General features: G+C 36.1%; 1 long non-coding RNA gene across 6 annotated transcripts in view; it reads left to right on the top strand.

The window, feature by feature from the left end:
- Positions 1 to 15556, top strand: part of LOC131401334 (uncharacterized) — a 51766-nt gene that overhangs the window by 2974 nt on the left and 33236 nt on the right. For all 6 annotated transcript variants that reach the window (XR_009217638.1, XR_009217637.1, XR_009217640.1 and 3 more), the window contains exons 2-3: positions 2337 to 2431; positions 3577 to 3628. This is a non-coding gene — a long non-coding RNA (uncharacterized LOC131401334). The remainder of the gene's footprint in view (positions 1 to 2336; positions 2432 to 3576; positions 3629 to 15556) is intronic.

Genomic DNA, 15556 nt, shown 5'->3' with positions numbered 1-15556 from the left:
TCCTCCTCCTTTTTTTTTTTTTCTCCCCCAAAGCCCCAGTAGATAGTTGTATGTCATAGTTGCACATCCCTCTAGTTGCTGTATGTGGGACACGGCCTCAGCATGGCCTGAGAAGCGGTGTGTTGGTGCGCGCCTGGGATCCGAACCCGGGCTGCCAGTAGCGGAACGCACGCACTTAACCACAATACACATGGGGCCGGCCCATCATGTGTATTCTTAACCTCTGCTAGTCTATTAAAATGCTTGTATATGCCAGACAGTTCTCAGTTATCCACCCTGCACTCTTCACTTTAAAATGGAAGTCAGTCATTTTGGTTAAAAATTGTAATATGGGTGATTGAGTCTCTTCAAGGAGTAACAGTGACAGAGAATTACAACAGCATATGTACTTTTGTTTTTCAAGGAAAAAGAATAGTTTTTTCCTAAACCAGCTTTTCGTTTCCAGACCCCTTTATATGTACTCTTAAAAATGATTGAGAACCTCAAAGAGCTTTTGTTTATGTGGGTTATAACTATTGATATTTACCATATTAGAGACTAAAAATTAGAACATTTTAAAATATTTATTGATTCATTCGAAAGTAGTGTAGGGGAGGAAGACAACTCATCTACCCTCTAGGTCCTTCTGGCTGGTCTAAGAATTAAATTGATATGAGACGGAATAATGGTAAAAAAATCAAAGAAAGTTTAATAACATGTATGCATGGGAGAAACCCAGGAAAACTGAGTAGCTCAGCCAAAATGGCTGAATCCTGCCACCTTAAATACCATCTTCAGCTAAAGACAAAGGAGGATGTTGGGAGTAGTGGTTTGGGACTTCAAAAGGAAGGAAGGCAATTTACGTGGAGATGGAAATGCAAATGATTATTAAACAAGTGTTTGTTGGGCCATCTGTAGACAGTGTTATCTTATGGTATTAGCTCTTTCCTGGAACAGGCCCTCTATCTTAAATTCTTTTAGGCAGTTAGGGGGAAGGTCAAAGTTTCTTTTGTTCCTAAAAATAATCAAGCCAAAGAAATACATTTTGGGGTGGCCAATTTTGATCCCCCACAGTAGCAATGATGAACACATTGCATGTTAACATAAATGACCTATTTTTTATAAAAAAAAAAAAAAACTATTTTTCAAAACAAAAATTTTCGTGAAAAGAATACTATTCTTTCACATTTTTGCAAATCTCATTACTATCTGGGCTAACAGAAGAAAGCTGGATCCTTGTATCTGCTTCAGCATTTAGTCCATTGCATTATTACACATCACACAGCCCTCTGGAAAACTACTCTGTATACTCAGGAGAGTATGAGAGTCAAAAAGACAGATAACATCTTAGTAGTATTATGAAAATCATTTGACCTCACAGGTCCTCTGAAAGAATATGAGTATAAAAAAGGACAAAACTTAGAAAGTGAATTTTATTTGCCTTGGTTTATAATACTTGAGTCTGAAAAGAAGCTCTGAAATATATTAAAATGTTTACAGTACTACCTCAGTTTAGATGGTATTGCTTCCTTTATTTAACAATTAATGCTTCTACTGACAGTATGAGAGTTTATTTTCTACCTTATGTGTAATCTGCCTAGATAGCAGAGATTCTGTGTCTTACAAGAATAATTTTCTATGATTTAAGTTGCTTTTATTATGTCCTTGATTACTTAAGGGAAAAAAATCTTATGGAACATAGGCTCTTCACTTACAGTAGTGTTACCTTCTATGTTTCTTTTCAAATGCTTTATGTGTGCTTTGATTAAATAAGTAAGGAAGTATTGTTTCTCAGTCACTCACGATCCTGTCTAATCAAGTGCTCAAGTCTCCTCTGACAACTCTTAATTTTGCCTTCCCCAAATCAGTTCCTAAATTTAGAACAAATAAAATTTTCAAGATATATTTTATAACTAAAACTAAAACTTTTATATATAAAACCACTAAGATTTCTCAGAGGGCCTCTGCAGTCACAAAGATTTGCTGTATCACCTTATAAAAATAGACATTGGAAATAATTAGGTTTGTTTAATGTGTTACTGTTGTAAAGTTGCATGGGAAGAGTTGTCAGATCAGCAGGGATACTCAGCCTTCTCTAAATTAAGTTTGTTTTGGTAAAATACTACATATAAACATTTCAGAAATTATATGCCTTATGAGAAGTCCCTGGTGATTTGTCAGTGTCTTCCCTGTCCATAATATTGTTTTACCTTCAGGAGTAACCCTCATCAAAAGTTATATACTGTATATACTGTACTCCAATACAGAATTTTACTCATCTCTATTGTGATAGAATTGGCAATGGTAATAAAAACCATAGCCATTAAATCTCTTAATGTTCTTGTTTTACTCTAAAGGTTACGTGAAGGTTCTACTATAAACTACAGGCCAGAATTTGTGTCTTCAACAAAGAAGAGCAATCTCAGAGCCTCACGGAAAAGGACTGTACCAGGTACTTCACATGATTGCCGCTTCAAAGAATAGACTTTGGGGTTCAGGCTTCTGAGCTGACATTACTTAGATAACTTTCAGACCATACCACTGAACTGAGGCAAGATTTCCAGGGCTCTTTTTAATCCAATGAAAGGTACAGACCACTATAAAATCAGATAACCAGGAAGGATGTGCTAGACAATGCCTAACCTTCCATAAGATACCCAGTAATCCTTTTTTCTTTTCTTTTTTTTGTTTTGCCTTTTCAAAATCTTTCACAATTTTTTCTGACGTATGAAACCCAGGTTTTCTGAAATGCATTTTAGAAGAAATGTCATATATACTTGTCCGGATAAAATAAACCTAGAACTGTTGCTGAGAATCTAAAGGAAATATGGAAAATAAAATAGCATTAGATACCCTTATGATAAGGGTGGTTTCATATTGATTTATGTAACTGAGGATCTATTTTATTTATTTACTTATTTATTTATTTATTTATTTATATTATTTTCTTTTTGATGAGGAAGATTAACCCTAAGCTAACGTCTGTTGCCAATCTTCTTCTTTTTTTGCTTGAGGAAGATTGGCCCTGAGCTAACATCTGTGCCAGTTTTCCTCTGTTTTGTATGTGGGTTGCCACCACAGCATAGCTTGATGAGCGGTGTAGGTCTGCGCCCAGGATCTGAACTGGCAAACCCAGGCCACCAAAACAGAGCGCACGAACTTACCCACTGAGCCGGCCCCTCTATTTTATTTTTTGTTTATTTATTTATTTATTTATTTTCTTTTGTGAGGAGATCAGCCCTGTGCTAACATCTGCCAATCCTCCTCTTTTTTTGCTGAGGAAGACTGGCCCTGGGCTAACATCCATGCCCATCTTCCTCCACTTTATATGGGACGCCACCACAGCATGGCTTGCCAAGCAGTGCGTCGGTGCGCGCCCGGGATCCAAACCAGCGAACCCTGGGCTGCCGCAGCAGAGCGTGCACACTTCACTGCATGTGCCACCAGGCTGGCCCCTATTTTATTTTTTAAATAATTCAGTAGGAAATTGTAATAAATGCATGCCATATTAATTTATTCATTCTTTTTATATTTTTTTGTTTCTGCTCTTGCTGTTTCTTCTGCCTCCCTATCAACATGGGCAACTAATCCTTTAAGATTCAACAGAGGTGAAATTTCCTCCAGGAAGCCTTTCTCTGACCCTTGTAAGGTGTGCTCATTATGTGAAAATACTACTCTTTGCCTACCTCTGTCATAATTCTTGATGTTTAAATTACCTGTATACTGTTTCTTCCTCTGGACTGTAAAATCCTAGAAGATAGAGACCATGTCTAATTCATCTCTAAATTCCCAGCATTTAGTGCTGTCACTGGAAGCTAGAGGATACTCAATAAATATTTATTAAACTAAAAAGAGTTACATTATTAGGTACAGTGCTAGGCCCTGTGGGGAATACAAAGATAAGTAAAAAACATCGTTTCTTTTCTATCCCAACAATAGATTATTATTTTTTGTTCATAGGCTGATCAGTGTTTTGTGGACTTTTAGAATTAAGAAACCATGGAATCCATTCTTTTCATTTTATGTACAAGAAACAGAGGTTCAAATAGATTGTGATTTTTTCCAAGATTATAATAGCAGAGCTAATAATAATAGCAGAGTTTAGGGTTGAACCCAACTCTCCAGATGTCTGTCAAGTACTCTCTTGGACTCTGCTGACCTATCTTTTAATAATAAGCCTACAGTAATGACATCTGCATTATAATAGAAAGCAATAACAGCAATATAATTTTAAAAGGATGATAAACCAGACATGTTTCTTCTTAATCTTTTAAGCACATTGTAGAATCCTTCAGCTACATAACTATTGTTTAGATTTATTTCTTTATTTTTCATCATTAAAAGTTTCTGTATATCCTTTGTTTATTATTACAGTTGTGAACCTACAAAAACAGAAACCAATTTAAGAGGCAAAGCTTTTATTTGGGATCAAAGAATTGTAATTCGGGGAGCACAGATTCAGGTAGAAACCCAAATAGTGTCCCGATCACAGGAGAGAGGCTCCGGACTTTTATGGGAAAAAGGGAGGAAGATAAGATAAGTTGTATTAAAGAAGAGCTCATTGGTGCTAGATGATGTAAGGCTAGGTTTGTACTTCATAGATTGGCTTGAGATTCAGTCATCAGGCAAAAGGCTAGACTTGTACTTCATTGATTGGTTAGCAATTTGGTCATCAGCAAGGTCCAGTCTCATCAGTCCTTACAAACAGGATATTCTTGTCCTTACTGACATGGAATGTTGGCAGTTTGGTCCAGTTTGGAAGATAAAGAAAACAAGATGTTCAAGGCAATTCTCTGCAATGGCTGCTCCAGCTCTATTTTAATGTGGCTCCACTCATGTCATCTGTCATATAGCAAATATCTTTTATCAAAGCTGAGAAGTTGCATGGTATAAAACATTTGTTTTTAATCTCTGCTTTGTGGATCCATTGTGTTCTTGAAAAGTTGCCGGAATTTGACTCTTCTTTTCCTCCTCCCCCTCCAAATATTATTGATTGCAATTGTCTTACTTTTAGGGACACCAAAATAATTATTTCTTGGCTTCACTGGTCAAATCTTGGATTAAAATAATACTATAATAGAGTCAATTTTGGGGGAACCAAAAAGAAAATGGTTTAGGGCCGGCCCCGTGGCTTAGCAGTTAAGTGCGCACGCTCCGCTACTGGCAGCCCGGGTTCGGATCCCGGGTGCGCATCGACGCACCGCTTCTCTGGCCATGCTGAGACCGCGTCCCACATACTGCAACTAGAAGGATGTGCAACTATGACATACAACTATCTACGGGGGCTTTGGGGGAAAAAAAAAGGGAGGAGGATTGGCAATAGATGTTAGCTCAGAGCCGGTCTTCCTCAGCAAAAAGAGGAGGATTAGCATGGATGTTAGCTCAGGGCTGATATTCCTCAAAAAAAAAAGAAAATGTTTTAATTTTAAAGAGTAGCAGAATATGCCACCCCCAAATATGGCACTTTGACATAAGGATTATCTTGAGCTGAAAGCAATTAAGATGAAGCAGATACATGAAAAACTCTCTGTCATTTCTTACTGGCCTACAAGTAGTTGTAAAGGTGTCCTTCTTCCCTCTGTAACAAGAAGGACAGAAGTTAACCACCACCGACAACTCTAGACCGTTTTCAGCCTGGAGTCACCATCAGAGGAATCTATATAACAAACTTTACTAACTAGCCCTTACGGTCCATTAATTCCCCCATATATTTACCTTCCCACAATTTGCCACCGAAGAAACTCAAAGTCCTTTTCCTTTGTCTTGTCACATCTCTAAAAATTTGTTGTTCTTTTGTTAAGATGCTATATAAGTTCAAGATTTAACCACCCCTTTTAGTTACTCACCATTGAGTACTCTCATGTGTGCATGATACACACATTAATAAACTTCTGTTTGTTTTTCTCATTAGTCTGTCTTTTGTCAGTCTAATTTACAAGGCCCCAGTTGGATTACCTAAAAGGGTAGAGACAAAAAAGATTTTTTTCCTCTCCTACAGTTTATTAATCAATATTTTTAGTTCAGCAATGTTTAAAAAATTCAGATTAGGTTGCCTGGTTTCTTCAAGATCCTAGTGAGTAAAATGAAGGACTTCATTTACCCAAGAATGTGCAAGAAAGCTGATAAAATCAAGATTCAAAAAGACATGAAAGAAGATATGGAGAAGTAGAAACAATGAGTTCAAATAAATCAGATCAAAGTCTTAGGCTTAGGTTAAAAAAAACCACTATGCGAGGGGCCGGCCCTGGGGCTTAGTGGTTAAGTGCGTGCACTCTGCTACTGGCGGCCCGGGTTCGGATCCCGGGCAGGCACCGACGCACCGCTTCTCAGACCATGCTGAGGCTGCGTCCCACATACAGCAACTAGAAGGATGTGCAGCTATGACCTACAACTATCTACTGGGGCTTTGGGGAAAAAAAAAAAGGAGGAGGATTGGCAATAGATGTTAGCTCAGAGCCGGTCTTCCTCAGCAAAAAGAGGAGGATTAGCATGGATGTTAGCTCAGGGCTGATCTTCCTCACAAAAAACAAAACGAAACACTATGTGAGTATAAAGTTGTGGTTCTAATGGACTGTAATGAATGAGAGTTGGCTGTACCACTACTTGTGTTATCAGAGGCAAGGAAAAAAACTAACTTTTATTGACCACTCCTAATATGCCAAGCACTGTGGTAGGCATCTTACATGTCTGATCGCTTTTTATCAGGCTTAAATTGTAAAATTTTTACAAATTCTTTACATGAAATTGCTGCTTATAAAAAGTTATACTATAATTCATATTAAAGCTATGATATTACTGAAATAATTAAAATGAACCTTTGTGATTTTCATTTCACGTTCTTTCCCAGGCTACAAAGCCAAAGAACAAAAACTATGAAATGCTTTCTTTAAGTAAAATCCAGTTGAGTATGGAACAAGTCACCTAAATGAAGCGTTTAATTTTAGTATAGTGACTACAAGACTAAGTTATGCATCTTATTTTTCCTTGGAAAAAGGAACAGACGTTTATGTGATCCTGATTATACGAGTATATGCCTTCTGTGTGGATCAGTGATATTGTTAATTAACCCCCGTTGTATAAAATTATCATAATCTGCTTAACTAAACATGATAAAGTGTTTGATTAAAGGAGACTATACTGAGTAAAACATAATTCCAGACGTTGCTTAGCATCCATTGTGTAACAGAGGGCTAGTGCTTAGATGAGACAAAAGGTTAAAGTTAAAACTTGGATATTTTTCAAGAACTCAAGTTTTCAAAAAGATCTGAATTGTATTATTTTGTTTTTATTTAATCCTCTTTATCTAATTTTTGCTAACATATAGCAAAAACTAGAGTTATAACATGCCATTATTTACAAATGTCAGAGACAAGGATATATTACTTAAAAACAAATTCATTCAAAAATATTCATTGAGCACTTACTATGTGCAAGTCCCTCTGCTACACACACGTATACCAGACAGCTTAGAGTCTAGTGCAGACACACAAACATATATGCAAATATGTTTTTACAAATTTTGATAAAGTACAATAAAGAAACAGAGCAATGCAAGAGAGAATAACGGGGTGGGGGTGGCCTGCGGACCTACTTCAGATTCAATGGTCAGAGAACGCTTCTCTGCAGAAGTGACATTTAAGCTGAGGCATGAAAGATAAAGAGCCAACCGGGAGAAGACTGAAAGAATAGCCTTCCAAGCAAAGTGAATAGATCGTGGACAGGTCATCAGGAAGGATGCTTCGCTTATTTGAACAGAGAAATGGAAAAGGACAGTGTGTGTAGAGCATAATAAGTAAAGGAACCAGTGGCATGCAATGAGATTAGAGAGTTCAACAAGCCCTACAGGTCATGGTAAGGATTTTTATTTGTGTTCCTCAAGAATTAAGTAAGTGGCAAACGTGCCAACGTATATAAGAGGATTTTTATCTGTTTTAAAAATTGTGATTTCTGGATTAGAACATGCACATAACACATCTCAGAAGAATTAAGCTAAGCACAAAAATATATGGTTCATGGGAATAACTCATTTTTAAACTAAAATTTTAATTTTATTAAATTAATACCATGTACATAGATTTAAAAAAAATAGTACAGTCAGAGGGAGAAGGTCAAATACCCTATGATTTCCTTCATTAAGTAGTAGATAATAACAACAATAAACAAACACATAGGGACAGAGATTGGATTGGTGGTTACCAGAGGGGAAGGGGGGAGGGAGGAGGGTGAAAGGGATAATTCGGCACATGTGTATGGTGATGGGTTGTAATTAGTATTTTGGTGGTGAACATGATGTAATCTATGCAGAAATAGAAGTATAATGATGTACACCTGAAATTTTTACAATGTTATAAACCAATGTTACTGCAATAAACAAAAAATTAAAAAAAAAAAGTACAGTAAAAAACAACAGTCCCCTCTCCATCCCTCTCCATTCTTGATTCTCACTCCTGAAGGGCAATAACTTTAAACAATTTTAGCTGTTCCCTATAATATTTACTACCATGTTTCTACATAATGTGCCTATATTGCTATTTCCTTATTTTTCTGCTTTTTAGATAATATCTATTGACTTTCTATGATGAAAGGTGGTAATTTGGCTCTCTTATGTACGCATAAACTCACACTTCCCCTCCTCCCAAAATTTTTGGTGAAATCAATATTCAGTGATTATATTACTATGACTTTGTAAACATTATTCAGAGTTTAACCATGTATTGAGTATGTTATTACATTTCTTTTCCTATAAAAATTTGGGTTTGCCACATTATATTTAATTTTTATTTGCTTAGAATTTTTCTTATGAATCTACCATTTACTCATCCCCAAACAGATCTTCCCAAGAAATCTATACATCTCCTTTTTGTATGTTCAAATACATCAGGTTATTTATAACTTTCTTTCTTTTTTTTTTTTTTATTTAAAGATGTCTGTGAAGGGGATTTTTGTCCTTCTGTTCCAAGCTGAACTGGTTTAGTCTTTCTGCATAGGTGTCTTCCTGGGGTATCCCCTCACCCTTATTGTGAAAATCCTTTTTGCCTTTCTCTTGTGTTGGATCCCATTTTCTGGACCCTATGTTTCCCTCACTTTTGCTTTAACTTCCTCATTGTGGTGGACAAATATCCTCCAGTAACTTCCTGAGAAAGATGGCAAATTTTTTGAGATCTTGCATATCTGAAAACACCTTGTTCTAATCTCTCATCTTATTGTTAGTTCAACTGATATAGAATTCTAGATTGGTGTATTAGTTTCCTATTGCTGCTGTAACAAATTGCTTCAAACTTAGTGGCCCAAAACAACACATTTATTTTCTTTGGATCAGAAATCTGAATTCAGTTTCAATGGGCTAAAGTCAAGGTGTTGGCAAGGCTGGTTCCTTCTAGAGGCTTTAGGGGAGAATTGTTTTCCTTGCCTTTTCCAGTTTCTGCAGGTCATTTGCATTCCTTGGCTCAAGGCTTCTTCCTGTATCTTCAAAGCATATTGCTCCAACCTCTGCTTCAGTTTTCACATCTTTTTTCTTACTTTGATCTTCCTGGCTTCCTGTTATAAGAACCCTTTTGGTTACATTGGGCCTAACTAGAAAATCCAGGATAATCACTCCATCTCAAGATCCTTAACTTAATCATCCCTGCAAAATCCCTTTTGCCGTGTAAGTTAATATATTCACAGGTCCAGGGATTAGGACAAGGACATCTTTGAGAGAAGGCATTATTCATCCTACCACAGTTGGAAATGCTTTTCCCTAAAAACTTGTCTTCTTGATTCTAGGGGTACAGTTTAGAAGTTTGTTCCTAATATTATTTGTGATCCTTTGTATATGGTCTGTTTTTTTTCTCTGGAAGCTTTTAAAATCTTTTTATTCCATCTTCTGAAATTTCACTGAACATTATTGAGAATCTTTTTCTCATTCATTGTTCTAGATACTTGGTAGACCTTTTCAATCTGTATACTCACATCCTGCAGTGCTAGGAATTTTCCTTATATTATTTCTTTAGTAATTTCCTCCCTCCTGCTTTTTCTGTCTTCTTTCCAGAACTTCTGTTGATCTAATTTGGCCGTCCCGTACTGAATTCTTTAATTTTCTCTATTTCCCATTTCTTTTTCTTTTTGTTCTACTCTCTAGGAGAGCTCCTCAATGGAAAACTTTTATTCTTCTATTGATTTTTAAGATTTCTACTGTAATATTTTGAATTTCTAAGAGCTCTTTCTCATTCCTTGAAAGTTCCATTTTTACGGCATACTGTTCTTGTGTCTTGAATGTAGTATCTTCTCATTATAGTTTTTTTTTGTTTGTTTCTTTTTGCTTTGACTTGTTGCTGTTGTTGTTGTTGTTTTGGTCAAAAAAGAAGTTCTTTCTCCATTGTTGGGACTTGTGGATTGTTGAGCTTCACTGGGAAGTAACGGGGCAGAAATTCAGTCTTTTCAATGGGAGAACCTCAAATATCAGCGTCTATCTATAGGACTTTACACTAGTGCTGGTCAGCTTCTCCAGAATCCTCCAATCTCCTGCTCAGCTGACAATATCTTAGAAACCAAGCAGCAGAAAGGTGACTGAGTAGGGGTGGGGTGGGGGGTGTCTTAATATTTAGTATATAGAGACTCAATCCCTATTTGCATTAAAGTTCACAATCCAGCCCTCAGCTATGCCTTTTATTTCCAAGACTAGAGCTTCTTTTCTGGAAAGATGTTTCAATTACTCCAGAAAATAAAAACTGAATCTTTTGCTGGAATGGATAAGGGGCTTTGGGATCTAATTTTTTCTAATATGTACTTTCAATCAATCTTCCTTTGTTTAGCCCTCCCTTCATCCTGTACTTCAGAGATAACCAGTAACCTTATTTTTTTTAATTTAATTTTATTTATTATTTCCCCCAAAGCCCCAGTAGATAGTTGTATGTCATAGCTGCACATCCTTCTTGTTGCTGTATGTGGGACGCGGCCTCAGCGTGGCCGGAGAAGCGGTGCGTCGGTGCACACCCGGGATCCGAACCCGGGCTGCTAGCAGTGGAGCGCGCGCCCTTAACCACTAAGCCACAGGGCACTTAACCGCTAAGCCACGGGGCCGGCCCACCAGTAACTTTAAGAACTGAACCTATCACCACCAGACATAGGTTTCAGCTTTCTTTAGTTTGTTAAGTTAGCTTAGCATCTCTTCGACTGCTTTCCAACTTCCAAAATTTTGTCAATTTCACTTGTCTGCTGTTGTCTTCTCTCCTGTTCTTTGTCTGTCTCCATTTGTACCTTTTTAAAAAAAATTCCTTTACTGTCATTTTAGTGGAGCTTCATGAGGCCACAGAGATAAATGCACGTGTCTAATCTGCCTTGTTTAACTGGAAGTCTTATAGCACACTCTATGTTGAGAAATAATACAGTCCAAAGCTAATAACATTAAGGGTGGGAAATTAAGAAGCCTACTTTGCAACAACAAAGTAAAAATCTGTTTCAGAGAAACCTGAAATAAACAATGATATAATATGTAAGCCATATGTATGACTATTCATTGCACTGTGAAAAAGTAAAAGGTCTGTTGCTTCAGAAAACTGAATTATATCAACTCTCAAATATTTAAACTTGTAGATAATTTAAATTGATACATAAACATAAGATATATGAGCTTTCTAGTGTTTTTTGGATACAGAATGCATTTTTATGAAAAATTGCCTTTAGACATTAATTGCTCTCATTAAGGACCCTTAAGAAGCGTGCCATTTAGCGACTAGTTGGAACAGCTCCTGAGTGGGGGGATGGAGCAGGGAGTTTAATGTTGTAGATTTCAGGAAATGAGTGAATTCAAGACATCATTTTTTAAAAAATTATTCAGCCAGACCTTTTTTTTAGTATTATGAAAAGAGTGTGCATAGTCCTCCTCTGTGCCAACCCTGACCACACAACTTGCCTATATGTAAATTTGGGAAAAGAGGTCAAGGTAAGGGCAAAGAAGTGGGCTTGCACACAATAATAATAATCACTAACATTTATTAACCTTTACTAAGTGTTTACTATGTTCTGGTAACTGTGCTAAACACTTTTCATGAATTATTTCATAATAAATGGTTAGTGATTCTTTGAATAATGAATTTAAACATTCATTTGTTTAAATGAATGGATTAGGGGACAGATGGCTTAGGAGGAGGAGAGGGTGAAGAATGCTACCAAAGATTCATAATGTTCTCATTTCCTTTTCCTCTCCCATCTCTCCACTTCTCAAGTACTGCTCTAGACTTATTTATGTTCGTAGCATCATTTTGTACCTTATCCCTGCTTTTTGCTGTTCTTTCAGTATGTAAATATTAAATAGTTCATCTTAGGTACTTGAATTTGAAGGTTAATGATTTGGAATTTCAACCAGGAGTTTTGATTTAAATAGTTCACTGTTTTGCAAAATATACCATCAAATATTTTGTAAGAGAAAAGATGGAATAAAAGGAAAGAGAGAAGAAAGAGAAACCTGCCAAGGCATTGCTATAACTTTTAAACCTGTTTTTAAAAACAATATAGGGCCGGCCCCGTGGCTTAGCGGTTAAGTGCGCGGGCTCCGCTGCTAGCGGCCCGGGTTCGGATCCTGGGCGCGCTCCGACGCACCGCTTCTCTGGCTATGCTGAGGCCGCGTCCCACATACAGCAACTAGAAGCATGTGCAGCTATGACATACAACTATCTACTGGGGCTTTAAGGGGAAAAAAATAAATAAATAAAATCTTTAAAAACAATATAGCTAATGTTTCCAAGTGATCAAACTTTTACAAAATTTCTAGATAATAACAATCTGTGATGATTTAATACACATTCAGTCAAACAAATTACCAAGAATGCATAGATCTGGAACATGTGTAAAATTGGTCTGGGTTTAAAGGAAATAATCTAGAGAGAATATGAGAATTTAAGTAATTAATTCTCTCAAAGACTAGTGAAATATATTTGAGCCTGCAGATTATTTAAGATTGAAAAATTTGCATTTACTTTTTTATTGTAAAAGAACAAGGTAGATTTCTTTCTTCTTTACGTAATTGATAGCTACTGAGTACCTACTCTGTGCAAGGCATTGTGATAGGCATTATGGAAGAAAGGATATGAAAATGTCTAAGATGCTATTCGTTTTGTCAGTAAGCTCATAGTCTAGTGTTGAAGGTAAGACATGCAAAATAACTACTATACTCCATATAGTATTATGTGACAAGTGCCACGTGGATGACAAAATATTTTTAATTTTCCATTTTGCCAACTTGCAATATAAATAGAATGAATCATGTAGCTAAATTTCCAAATATATATGTTTCTTTGTATGCTATTCATACATGCTAAACTTGGACAACAGCTGCAAAACATCATTAAAACCAGTTCAGGTACAACAAGTCTAGAAAAAGAGCTGCCAGCTATAGCACACTAGGGAAAAAAATTACTGGCTTCCAAGAGACATATGTGTATGTGTTTCTTTTAATGGCATATATAATGTATTGATTGTTTAGTAGATTCCATTCAGCCAAGTGCATTAGGTATGTATTTCATTAATTTTCACAATAATCCTATGAGGTCACTACTATTTTCATCCCTGTTTTACAGATGAGGAAACTGAGGCTCAGAGAAAGTAAGTAACTTGGCCAAAGTTACACAGCTGGTAAATGATGGAGTCAGGAGTTGAACCCAGTCTGTTTAAGCCCTAGTCTGCACTCTTAACCATTTGGCTAATGCTGTCTCTCTTGTGGAACATGCTAATGGAGATGTCTAGGAGATATTTAGATACCTGAGTCTGGAGCTCAAGAGAAGGAATTAAGCTAGAGATACACATTTTGTAGTCATCAGCGTGTGTTATATATCTTCAAATATAAGGAGACCTCAATAAGAAGATACTAAAAAATTTTCTCTTGTCAACTGGACTATAAAAACTTCTAGAGATATGGATGAATGAGTCAAATATCTTGTTATGGCATTTAAAATTTAAATTTAGTAAAATAACTAGAGCTATATTATATAAATATATTAATTTAGCTGTATTACTTTTTTCCCCTCATATTTCATGAAATAACTAATTCTTCACATGCAGTTTCAACATTAGTATCTGCGTCATTGCTAGAATCTATTCTTGTCATCTGCTTTCCAGAGCTCATTGTCCTCACTTCTACATACAGAACTAGTTGCAATCATCTTACTGTTAAGGAAATTTTATCACAAGTCACAAATATCTGTTCACATAACATCACTTTTGCAGTTGTAATGTCATATCTCCAGGAGTAGTCACTACATTTGTATTAATATTTGTATTAATTTTGTATTAATATTTTATGTATATATGAATGTATGTATTTGCTTGCTCATTTATTTTTAAATTAGCTTCGATGTAGGTTATTTGATGCAAACATGGGAGTGTTAATTGAAACCTTCTGAGTAGAAAAGTAGATAGGGCTCCAGGAAAAAGACAAAAATGTGTAGAGCAACTATTTAAAGGCAGCAAAGTACATACTTTTCTAAAAAAACCTCTCATATTTAACTAAGGTGTGTTAAAAATCTACTATTTGGTAGGTGCTTTTATCCCCCCAACAACCCAATACCATCCCTATAGTATCATTTCCTTCATTTCTTTTTCTTACAGCTGAGGAATAAGTCTCAGAAAACTAATTTATGAAGGAGAAATAACTTAAAAACAGCAGAGATAGGATTTTAATCCAGATCCAACTCTAAAGCCCATGTTCTTTTTTACCTGCTCTCTTTTATGGTCAGCAAGTAATACATAATTGTGAGATGGCTGGCTAATGATCATGAGGCAGAGTTCAGTTAACTGGCTTATGTGTAAAAATGGAACAAGTAATATGGTTTTATAGCACATTGTTTTCATCGACTGTCATGCCTTTTAAGGGATAGATGTCATGTTTCAATATATGGGTGATCGCTTTTGGAGGGTTCATTAGGGAAAAGGAGAGAAGAGAAAAACTAGAAAAAATGGGTCGTGATATCTGAATCAACAGTCATTTTTAATTAAAGTAGGTTATAAATGGAACCATTTATACTTCTTGCATTTATCTGACCCTGAATCCCCATGGTAAGGCTGTTAGATAAAGATATACATGACACAGAAGTCACTTTAACATTTAAAACAGATCCCATGTGATGTCATAGGTCTTACTTCTAGCCATTTTTAATATTAATGTAACAAAATTTTGTTTAGCAAGAACTTTCTAAATTAAAAAAAGTCACATTTATTACCTTTTGAGTCCTCTCTCTTTTCTTGGTTAGTCTGGCTAAAAGTTTGTAAATTTTATCTTTTCAAGAAACCAACTCTTAGTTTTGTTGATTTTTTTCATATTGTCTTTCTAGTCTCTGTTTTATTTATTCCTGCTCTAATCTTTATTATTTCCTTCCTTCTGCTAACTTTGGGCTCAGTTTGTTCTTTCTCTAATTCCTTGAGGTGTAAAGTTAGGTTGTTTATTTGAGGTCTTTCTTTTTTCTTATTTATTTTTATTTTTACCCCAAAGCCCCGGTAGATAGTTGTATGTCATAGCTGCACATCCTTCTAGTTGCTGTATGTGGGACGCGGCCTCAGCATGGCGGGAGAAGTGGTGTGTCGGTGCGCGCCCGGTATCCGAACC

This window comes from Diceros bicornis, chromosome X (assembly GCF_020826845.1).
Source record: "Diceros bicornis minor isolate mBicDic1 chromosome X, mDicBic1.mat.cur, whole genome shotgun sequence".
Taxonomy (NCBI): Eukaryota; Metazoa; Chordata; class Mammalia; order Perissodactyla; family Rhinocerotidae; genus Diceros; species Diceros bicornis.
The sequence above is the reverse complement of the archived record's forward strand: the minus strand, read 5'-3'. Positions and strand labels throughout refer to the sequence as shown.